Source organism: Orycteropus afer, unplaced genomic scaffold, assembly GCF_000298275.1.
Source record: "Orycteropus afer afer isolate SDZICR_OR568_19922 unplaced genomic scaffold, OryAfe1.0 scaffold00004, whole genome shotgun sequence".
Taxonomy (NCBI): domain Eukaryota; kingdom Metazoa; phylum Chordata; class Mammalia; order Tubulidentata; family Orycteropodidae; genus Orycteropus; species Orycteropus afer.
The window spans coordinates 10,985,550-10,995,579 of record NW_006921591.1 but is presented as its reverse complement, the minus strand read 5'-3'; positions in this window follow the sequence as shown (position 1 = coordinate 10,995,579).

The following is a 10,030-nucleotide window of genomic DNA, read 5'->3' as shown; positions in this document are numbered from 1 at the left end:
ATATATATATATATATATATATATATATATAATATATATATATATATATAATATAGATTTCCCGACCTTCCTCTGAGAGAACTTCAGGGGAGGGGGGGAAAGCCAGCTTTCTTGGTGTCTGTGGTGATCTTTCCCATCGAGTTTAATAGCTTTTCTGTTTACATCTCAGAACTGCCTTCTTTGTTGTCACACCTGCCTATGCCCAGGCCTATGCATCAGAGAAACGAGAGGTGTTTTTGAATAATTGTGTTGCAGCACAAATAGGGATAGATAGGAGCTTTGTGTGCCCTGCTATCCTGAGAACACTTTGGGCCTCTTTCCCTTGACTACTCTTATAAACAGATTTCCTCTCTTTTGTCTCAGTGGGCTGCAAGATACATATGTTGAAGAGAAAATTTGCTGTAGGAAGTGTTTCCTTTCATTGTTCAAACTCTAGGTTACTAATGAGTTTTTACAGTGTTTGTTTATTATTTATTTATTTATTTCTACATCATGTGCATGTGTCTGTGTGCCTTCCTTGCCATTTGATGTCTATCAAGGCATCTAAGGAGTACTTGGGTGATATAAATGGTTAATCCACTTGGGTGCTCACCAAAAGGTTGGTGGTTTGAACAAATCCAGGGGTGCCTTGGAGAAAGGCCTGGTGATCCATTTCTGAAAAATCAGCCATTGAAAAACCTGTGGAGCACAGTTCTACTTTGACACACAAAAAGATGCCATGAGTCAGAATCAAGTTGCTGGCAACAAGTATTGGTTCAATGCATCCAATGCTACATACCTGGGTACTCTAGGAAAGATCATTGAAAAACTTGCAGGAGAGTAGTGAAAGGAGACTCAACTCACTGTGAAATGGTTGGAAAAACACAAGATTTGGACTGAAAAATTCCTGCTTCTATTTTCACTTCCCATTATTCATTTATGTACCTTGGGACAAATCTGTATCCATTAAAAAAAAAAAAAAAAAATGAATGATTGAATACTGGCTACTCTTCCTATTAGAAAGGTTAGATGAGGAGCTAAAAGTCAAAACAAAACAAAACACAAAAGACATAAAATGAGAGATCTGATATAATTTTAAAGGCAGGGAATATTTGGAAGAAGAATAAATTCAATATGAGAATTGGCTTGGCTAACCCAACACCAAACCCATTGTCGTTGGATCAGTGCCAACGCAAAGTGACACTATCAGACAGAGTAGAACTGCCACTTAGGGTTTCCCAGGCTGTAAATCTTTATGAAAACAGACTTTTCCTGTCTTTCTTCCTTGGAACAGCTGGTGAGCTCAAATTGCCAGCCTTTTACATAGCAGCCAAGCACTTAACCCTTGCACAAACAGGGATCACTTTCTAATTACACAATGCTAGGCTGATGATATTTGAGATGGGACTGAAAGTTGATTACTGTGTTCTTGACAGCAGCCCTTGTTGTTGACAATTAGATATTTATCCTAAAGACAAGAAGAGAGATATTTATAAAAATGTAATTAAATGTGCCAGATATTTAGTTGAGTTTAATATTTTTTCTTATGTCTGTAATTATTTCATTTCCTGGGTAACAATAGGAAGTATTTCTGGAATGTGCTTGGAAAAAAAAAAAAAAAAAAAAACCTGCCAAACTTATCCTTATGTGATAAAAATTTACTTCTTTTGATACTATATCTACATAAATTTATAAAATGATGACTCAAGAGAAAATGAATTGGCTTGATTAAAGGAGCAGAGAAAGTAAAATGTTATCCCTTTCCCATTTAGATTTGGGCTGGAGGGCCTTCAGTCCTATTGATTAATTTTGCTTAGTTCATTTTCTTATTCTGAATGCACAGTGCAGCAGTTTCCACAATAGATTGAATGGTCTTCCATACATTTTTTTACTCTGCTCCATGAACACTTCATTATGGGTGCCCATTGCCTTTGATTTAGTACTTCAATATTTAGTTACCATGGTTTTAAGATCATATATGTGACAACTCCTCTTCTCCATAGTCTTCCCCACCTCATTCCCCCTCTGGACTGCTCAAACTGATCTGACCTTAAGTTAGGTCCTGCCTTGGTGCTCTAACACTCACCCTTCACCCAAAGGCAGGGCAAGTTCTGTTGGCACCATTCACACTGGTCAATCCCATGATGAAAGTTAAATGATGCAGAAAGGCTCAGCCTCCAGGGAAGATGGTAATCAACTCCTAAGCACCAGGCGGCTGCTCTGTGCTGAGGATTTAATTCACATTGCATAGTAATGTTCATAAAATGAGGTCCCTGGGGATATGTTAAGATGCAGGACTTTTCACAGAAGCTTATTTCTTTTCTCATCAGGTTCTAAGCCTGATTATAAATTCTACACTGGCTCCTCTTCCCCACAGGACAGCATTTGCATAAAAATCAAACCACTGGGTAAACAAGATTTCACCAGTTAACATCCCTACTATCCCGACATGTGGAAACTTGATGGATGTGCCCTTACATGCAGTTTAAATATTACAAACACCTGAGCTCATGACTCAACCTGCTTAGCTTCCTTGCAAATTTATGTTTTCTCTTACTGAAAATGAAGCCATTGACCTGAGAACTAGGAACTCTGGTGACTCAATGGTTAAAATGCTCAGCTGCTAACCAAAAGGTCAGCAGCTTGAACCCATGAACCACTCCATGAGAGAAAGATGTGGCAATCTGCTTCCGTAAAGACTGACAACCCTTGATAAACTTATGAGGCAACTATGTTCTACAGTGTTGATGTGCCTCAGAATCAGCTGTGTGACACCATGTTGACCCTTGAAAAAGAAGCCAAATGTCAGTAAGCAGTGCCATTTCTCCTTATCTTCTCCTTGCTGGGCAATGATTTTCTCTTCCTGAAACAAATAGTATGATTGCATTTTTCAAATATACTTGGACAATATTGGAAGTTGACTGCTGGGAAAAATCAAATCCCATTTATCTGACATGAAACTATAAGTGAGCAATCTAAACAATTTATTATAAATTTTGTTCACCTGTGTTATACTTCTGTTCTGACACTAGCTGTACCCAAAACACTTCTTCCTCTGACCCTAACCACTGTAAGCTTGTTTAGACTTCACATGTTAAAGAACACAGTTCTCTAGATGGTCAAGTCTGCCCAAGACTTCAGTTGCCAGTCATAAGTGTGGTACATCCCACTACAACCTCACATCTGACTTGCTCCCAATACCCCTTGATTTCAGTAATTCACTAGAATGACTCATGGAACTCAGGAAAACACTATACCTATGATTTTAATTTTATTAAAGCAAAAATTACACAAATGAAGAGACATGTAGGGCAAGATCTGGGAAGGTTTTGATGCAGAGCTTCCATGTCCCAAAAAGGGAAGCACAACTTTCCCAAGTGCATTGACATCTTCCTTCAATGAGGAAGTGCATGGGACTTCCATGTTCAGACCCTTTATAGGGTCTTCATTACACAGGCATGCTTAGTTGAATCTTGATTCCCCACCTTTCTGAGGTTGCCTGGTATCATGAATGCAATGCTCTTTCTGGCCTGACTAGCCCCTGAGACAACTCATTAAGATAAACCCTCAGGTGTGGTCTATAGGCTTCATCAAAGAATCTTCAATCATTGGGGAAATTCAAATGTATTAGTAGTAGTTTTTCAGAAGTCAAGGACAAAGATTAAATTTTTCTGGTAAAGTTAACCCCATAGTGAATAATAGTAGTTAAATGTTACAGAAAGAGTCCAGCACCAGACTAAGTGTTCTGCTTGTTTTGTTACCAACAGGCATGGTAAACTGTCACGAAAATAAAAAGAAAAAAATTTTCTATGGAAGTAGTTATCCAGTCCAAGCTTAGTTTTCAACAAGCATGTGACAGCAGTGGGCTAGGATCACACTGTGAGCTTCATGTCACAAATCCAAATACGAGATCGATCGATCTATCTATCTATCTATCTATCTAGTTAGAAATACTTATGTATTGCATATGCTTTCCCTAGGAGCTCTGGTAGTATAGTGCCTAAGCACTTGACTGCTAACCAGAAGGCTGGCGGTTCAAACCCACCAGCCACTCCTCGGAAGGAAGGTTGGGCAATCTACTTCCATAGTGATACTGCCTTGGAAACCCAAGGAAGGGTCGCTATGAGTCGGGGCCAACTCGATGGCACATAACAACAACAACATGCTTTCCCTGATGATTTACTAATGCTTTATGTGCAAAAGGAATCCAAACAGTGAGTTCATGTCCCCAGAATGAAAAATTGCCTTTTCCACAGACTACAGATGAACTGCTGACACTAATTAAGGCTCACAGCACATGCCTTATCCTGAACACATAAGGATTTGGTTTAATGAGGAAAGATGATTTGCCAGATTGCAGTTAAGAGGTTAGATGAACTCATTCAGCCTGTAACGATAAATGAACACACCCTCACTTGATATGTGTTAGCAATGAAATATGAATTTCCAGAATAATTCTCACAACAAATGACAATATAAACAGTAAAACATATTGAACATTTATCATGAGCCAGGTTCATTTCTACGTTTTTCAATAAATTACTTCCTCTGATACACACTACAACCTCATGAAATAGAGATAGTCATTACCTGCATCTTACAGACAAGAAATGTAGAGGTTAAGTCACTTACCAAAGTCACGTAGTGGGTAATGGGAAGAAGTATGGTTCAATCTCAAGTAACCTAACTTAACTCCAATTGTTTATCCTCTGTGTTCCCTGGACTGTTACTAGTAAGTTGAAGAGGTGTGCTCTCCATCCTGCAAAACATACACACACACTGAAGAATAATTTAACTGCTGCTTAGCTGGCAACAAAGAAAGGGCAGTAACCAAAAACCAAACCTTTGGCCATCGAGTCAGTTCTTACTCATAGTGACCCTATAGAACAGAGTAGAACTGTCTCATAGGGTTTCCAAGGCTTTAATCTTTTCCGAAACAGACTGCTACATCTTTCTTCTGAGCTGAGGCTGGTGGGTTCAAACAGCCAAGCTTTCACTTAGTAGCTGAGTGCTTAAGCACTGTACCACCAAAGCTAGAAAGAGCAATGTTGTTGTTGTTGTTATGTGCCGTCAAGTCAGCCCCGACTCATAGCGACCCCTCCTTGGGTTTCCGAAGCAGTATCACTACGGAAGTAGATTGCCCCATCTTCCTTCCGAGGAGTGGCTGGTGGGTTTGAACCACCAGTCTTCTGGTTAGCAGTCAAGTGCCATAGAGCTTCTTAAAATGTTGATTGGACTATTGGTTAGTCTCATTCATGAAACCCATAAAATTAATTCTGTAGCCCATTTTTAACAAACAGGATTAAAATTTAGTCACCATTTGTCTTGAAGCTTCTTTACTCTATCCAGCCATTGTCCAGTTAGGAAATAAAGTACTTCAGCTGTTGTTAATTGTCTCATGGCAACCTTATGTATAACAGAACGAAATGCTACAACTCCTGCACCGTCCTCACAATTGCTGTGTTTGAGCTCACTTTTGTAGCCACTATGTCAATACATCTCATTGAGAGTCTTTTTTCTAGTGAGCCTGTTTTACCAAGACTTATTAACCAGTTATAAGAGGACTGAAAATGCTAAAAGGGGATACTGAGATGTTACAGAGAAAGTAACTACAGGGAAAGTAACAGGGAAGAACTATTGAGATCAGGATCATCGAGTGAGACCCTGCAAACTGGGACCCAGACTCTGAGGAGCGGGTGCCATCTGGCAAGTGCTAGTATCCCTCAAATATTATGAGGCTGGTTTTGGTGTATGGAGAAAACTGGAAATATGTACCCACTGCTTCTACATATTGTCAGGATGAAAAATAATTGCTGCAGTGACAATAACAGGAATAGGGAACAGGCACAGAGGTACAAGATTTTTCTCCCTTTCACAGCCTTCTTCTCTCTTCTCTTAAGAGCCCCTATTGACAGAGTCCAAAAGAGAGCCAATGACAAAGCAAAAATGAGGTGTGAAGAGTTTCAGCACCAGAGTCTTAAAGCTAAGTATTGAAGCTCAAGCCTGAAGTTGAGAGACAAATGCTTAACCAAAACAATCCACTCATTTTATGACTTGGCCTCCATTATGATCACCAAACTCAAAACCAAAGTCACTGCCATTGAGTCGATTCCAACTCATAGCAACTCCTATTGGATTTCCAAAGCTATCAATCTTTACTTTACAGAAGCAGACTGCCTCATCTTTCTTCCACAGAGAAATTGGTGGGTTTGAACTATTGACCTTAGAAGCAGCAATACACCTTAATCACTCTACCACCAGAGTATCTCTGACTATATTCAACACTTATTTGAACTTGTATATGATAACCCTAAGGCACTTGACTGCTCACCAGAAGGCTGACAGTTCAAACCCACCAGCCACTCCTCAGAAGGAAGGTTAGGCAATCCTACTTCCGTAGTGATTGTTGTTGTTGTTGTTGTTAAGTGCCGTCGTGATACTGCCTCGGAAACCCAAGGAGGGGTTGCTATGAGTCGGGGCCGACTCAATGGCAAACAACAACATGATAACACAAATACTTGATGTTTCTACCTAGCAAGAGTCAACTGCTTTCTTACAAAGATGCGCTAAACATCTTCCTAAAATGAGGAGATGCAAAGTATCAATATTTGTATTTATTTCTGGGAGATGCCCACAATTCCACTGGAATGTTTTGTTATCTAAAGAGTTAATTTATGCTAACAACAATCAATAACTTGCATATAGAATAATGATGGAAAGGAAAAAACAAAGAAGAAGAAATGATTTAATATATATAAGTATATGAATAGCTTCTACATTTTCTGTTTCAGGAACTAGTCATGAAGCCATCATGATGTTTACAACTTTTTTTTCAACTATTAACATTTCATGTTTCCTTTGTCCTCAGTCAATACTTCAGATAGGTGGGTTGAAGTTCTTTTCTCAGTGGAGTGACCTAAACCTTTATTCCTGAAGGGCATGCTCCTCACTAGTTGTGTCTTCTTTTATTTTTTGGTTACTACAACCTTTAATTAACATTTATTATAAGAAATGGAAATGCTATGAGGTTCCCCAGAGTATCCATAGGGTTTCTATCCTTATTGTATAACATCAACCCTATTTGAACTTAGTAATCTTGATCAACCACTCCAGTACACTTTGTCTATCAGTTCAGCATAATAAGGAAAAGGAAATGGCTAAGTGACAATCTCAACTTCTGATTCACTGCAACTGTTGTGTCTTCTGGTGGTATCCTTCCTCCCTTGAAAACAAAGACCAAATCATCAGAGCTTATTGTCATGGAAATAGGTAGGCCATTTTTTGTAAGTAGGATGATAGATAGGTACAATAGTGAGAGGAACCACTTCCACATCCACCACTTGATTTTTAGACCCATATATTCTGGCTATAGGAGAGAAAACACTATATATTTATTGTTGATTCAAGCATATGGTACAGTCTGTATGATAGAGTCCTGTCCTTACAGGGTTTGGTTTCTCCACTGGCACTGTAATTATATTTTTAGTAGGCCATTCTCCTGTTTTCCAGGTGAGCTATTTTTGGGTGATGGAATGCAGGGATATCATAATTAATCAAGTTAATTAAAATAAAATCTGTCATTGATTATGGTGAAGCACCTGTTGAGTAAGTGCTTTGGAGGACAAGAGCTCCTGCCTTTGACTTTTATTCCCATAATGGTGACTAAGATCAGTGAGGTGATATGGCTATAACTGAGTGTAATAGAGTACGAAAAGACATGAAATAATAAACTTAAGTCTTTAAAACCATATATCAAGACAAAGAATCAAAGAGCTTCCTTAAGGTCATAAAATTTAGTGACTCTAAAGAAGGTCTTGTTTCATGTAGCTGAAGTTTATAAAGCAAGAAAATAATATACAAAATCAAATTATAAGGGTTGCAGATGAGCTCTGGTAGCATATTTGGTTAAAGCATTTGGTTGCTAACCAAAAGATCAGCAATTTGAACCCACTAGCCAGTCCATGCAAGAAAGATATGGCATTCTGCTTCCATATAAGTTTACACCCTTGAGAATTCCATAGGACAGTTCTACTCTGTCCTATATAGTTGCTGAGTTGAAATCTATTCAATGGCAGTGGGTTTGGTTCATTTTTTTTTTTTTTTTTTTCCTCTTGGTAGGTTGCAGAACTCAATGTAAATTGATCCACAGCTATATATATAGTTTCTCAAGCGAGAAATAGGGTATGGATTAAGAAGAACAGAGATTCTGAGACTGGGAATAGATGAGATGAGACTGCATCAGAGCCATTCCAAGCCCTCCTTTCCCAATGGAATAGACCCACTTTTTGTGTCTGAAAGCACTACCTTTCTCTAACTTGAAGTCTCTGCATTAATGTTACACACAGACAATTGCCTTCAAGGGATGATGATTCTTCTGAAGATTCATTCCAACTGCCCCTCGTTGCCAATTCCATAATTATAGTCATATTCAGCATGTTCCTATCGGAAAACCAAAACTGTATGACTAAGGAAGCAATAGTTCATGCTCTAAAATAATTACAAGAGTTTACTAATTTATATTCGCACAAATCTGGGGAATATGTGTGGAAATGAAGTCTAAGGGTATTAGACCAAGAAGGATAGAACATGTCTGGGCTAAATTATTGATATCGTTGTGTTACACAGAAATTCTGGATTTAATGTGTGGCTTGTATATCTAGAAGCGTTTTAATAGTTGTCATGGATTGAAATGTATCCCCCCAAAATATGTGTCATCTTGGGCATGCCATTACTCTCAGTATTTTGCCAATTATGTAATAATTACCCATGATGTAATCTGATGTGATAAGATTATAAGTTTAAGAGGAATAGAGTGGGATACAGCACCTTTAATCACTTCACAGCCATGATCCATAATAAGGGAAGTTTCCCAGGTGTGTGACCTGCAATACCTTACATCTTCCAAGAGATAAGAGGAGAGAGAAGAGCAGAAAAGAGGAGACCTACTACCACCAAGAAAGAAGAGCTAGAAATGGAATGCATCCTTTGGATACAGTATCCCTGAGGTGGGATCCTTTAGGACCAAGAAACACATAGAGAGAAAAACCTCCCCTAGTACAAGCACTCTGAATTCAGATTTCTAATCTCCTAAACATTGAGAGAATAAATTTCTGTTTATTATACCCATCCATTTGTGTATGATATTTCTGTTATAGCGGCACTAGATATCTAAAACAACACTTTAAGTCACTACTTGACAGATTCAATAGTGGCTTGTGTTTAATAAGTCCAAAATTCCAGAACTTCTTTGACATTGGATAAAGGAAGAGAACCAACAGATTAATGAATCAGAATTTTAGAGAGGATTTATCACATGTAACCTTCATACCCACTCCCCCAGTACATACCCAGAGAGAGTCCAGAGTTATTTCCTTCATAAAAATAAAGTAATATATCAGTGAGGGGGGCGTACAATTCATGGAAAGAATCTGGCGTGCTTGTCTTTGTAAATAACTTGTGACCATGGAGATGTTGTTATTGAAATGGGCTCACTTATTTCAATGGAGATAGTGGGATCTCAAAGCAACTCAATTTTCCCTAATGGGCACATTTATCCTAATGGTCAGCAAAAACAGGGTGGTAGTCTGAATTCTTTGGTCCACAGATAGGTCTTTAGCAATGACAGGGTGATCATAGCATGGTTAGTAATTAAATAGATGAATAGCCTAAAAAAAGCATGCTGCTATTGTTAACTATCATTGACTCAGCCTCTGACGGATGGCCACTTCATGCCCAGTGGAATGAAATAATGCCTGGTCCTGCCTTATCCCCATGATCCAGTGCAGGTAAACCTGTTGGGATTCCTAGGGCTTGGATGATTTTCAGAAGAAGATCACCAGGCATTTCTTCCTAGTCTATCTCAGTCTGGGAACTGTGTTGAAACTTGTTCAGCATAATAATAACACACAGCATCCACTGGCAGACGGGTGGTGACTACACATGAGATGCATTGAATAAGAATTAAACCTTATTAATTTGATCTATATAAAGACCAGATATATAATATATATATATATATAAATATATATATATATAAAAATAAAATATATAT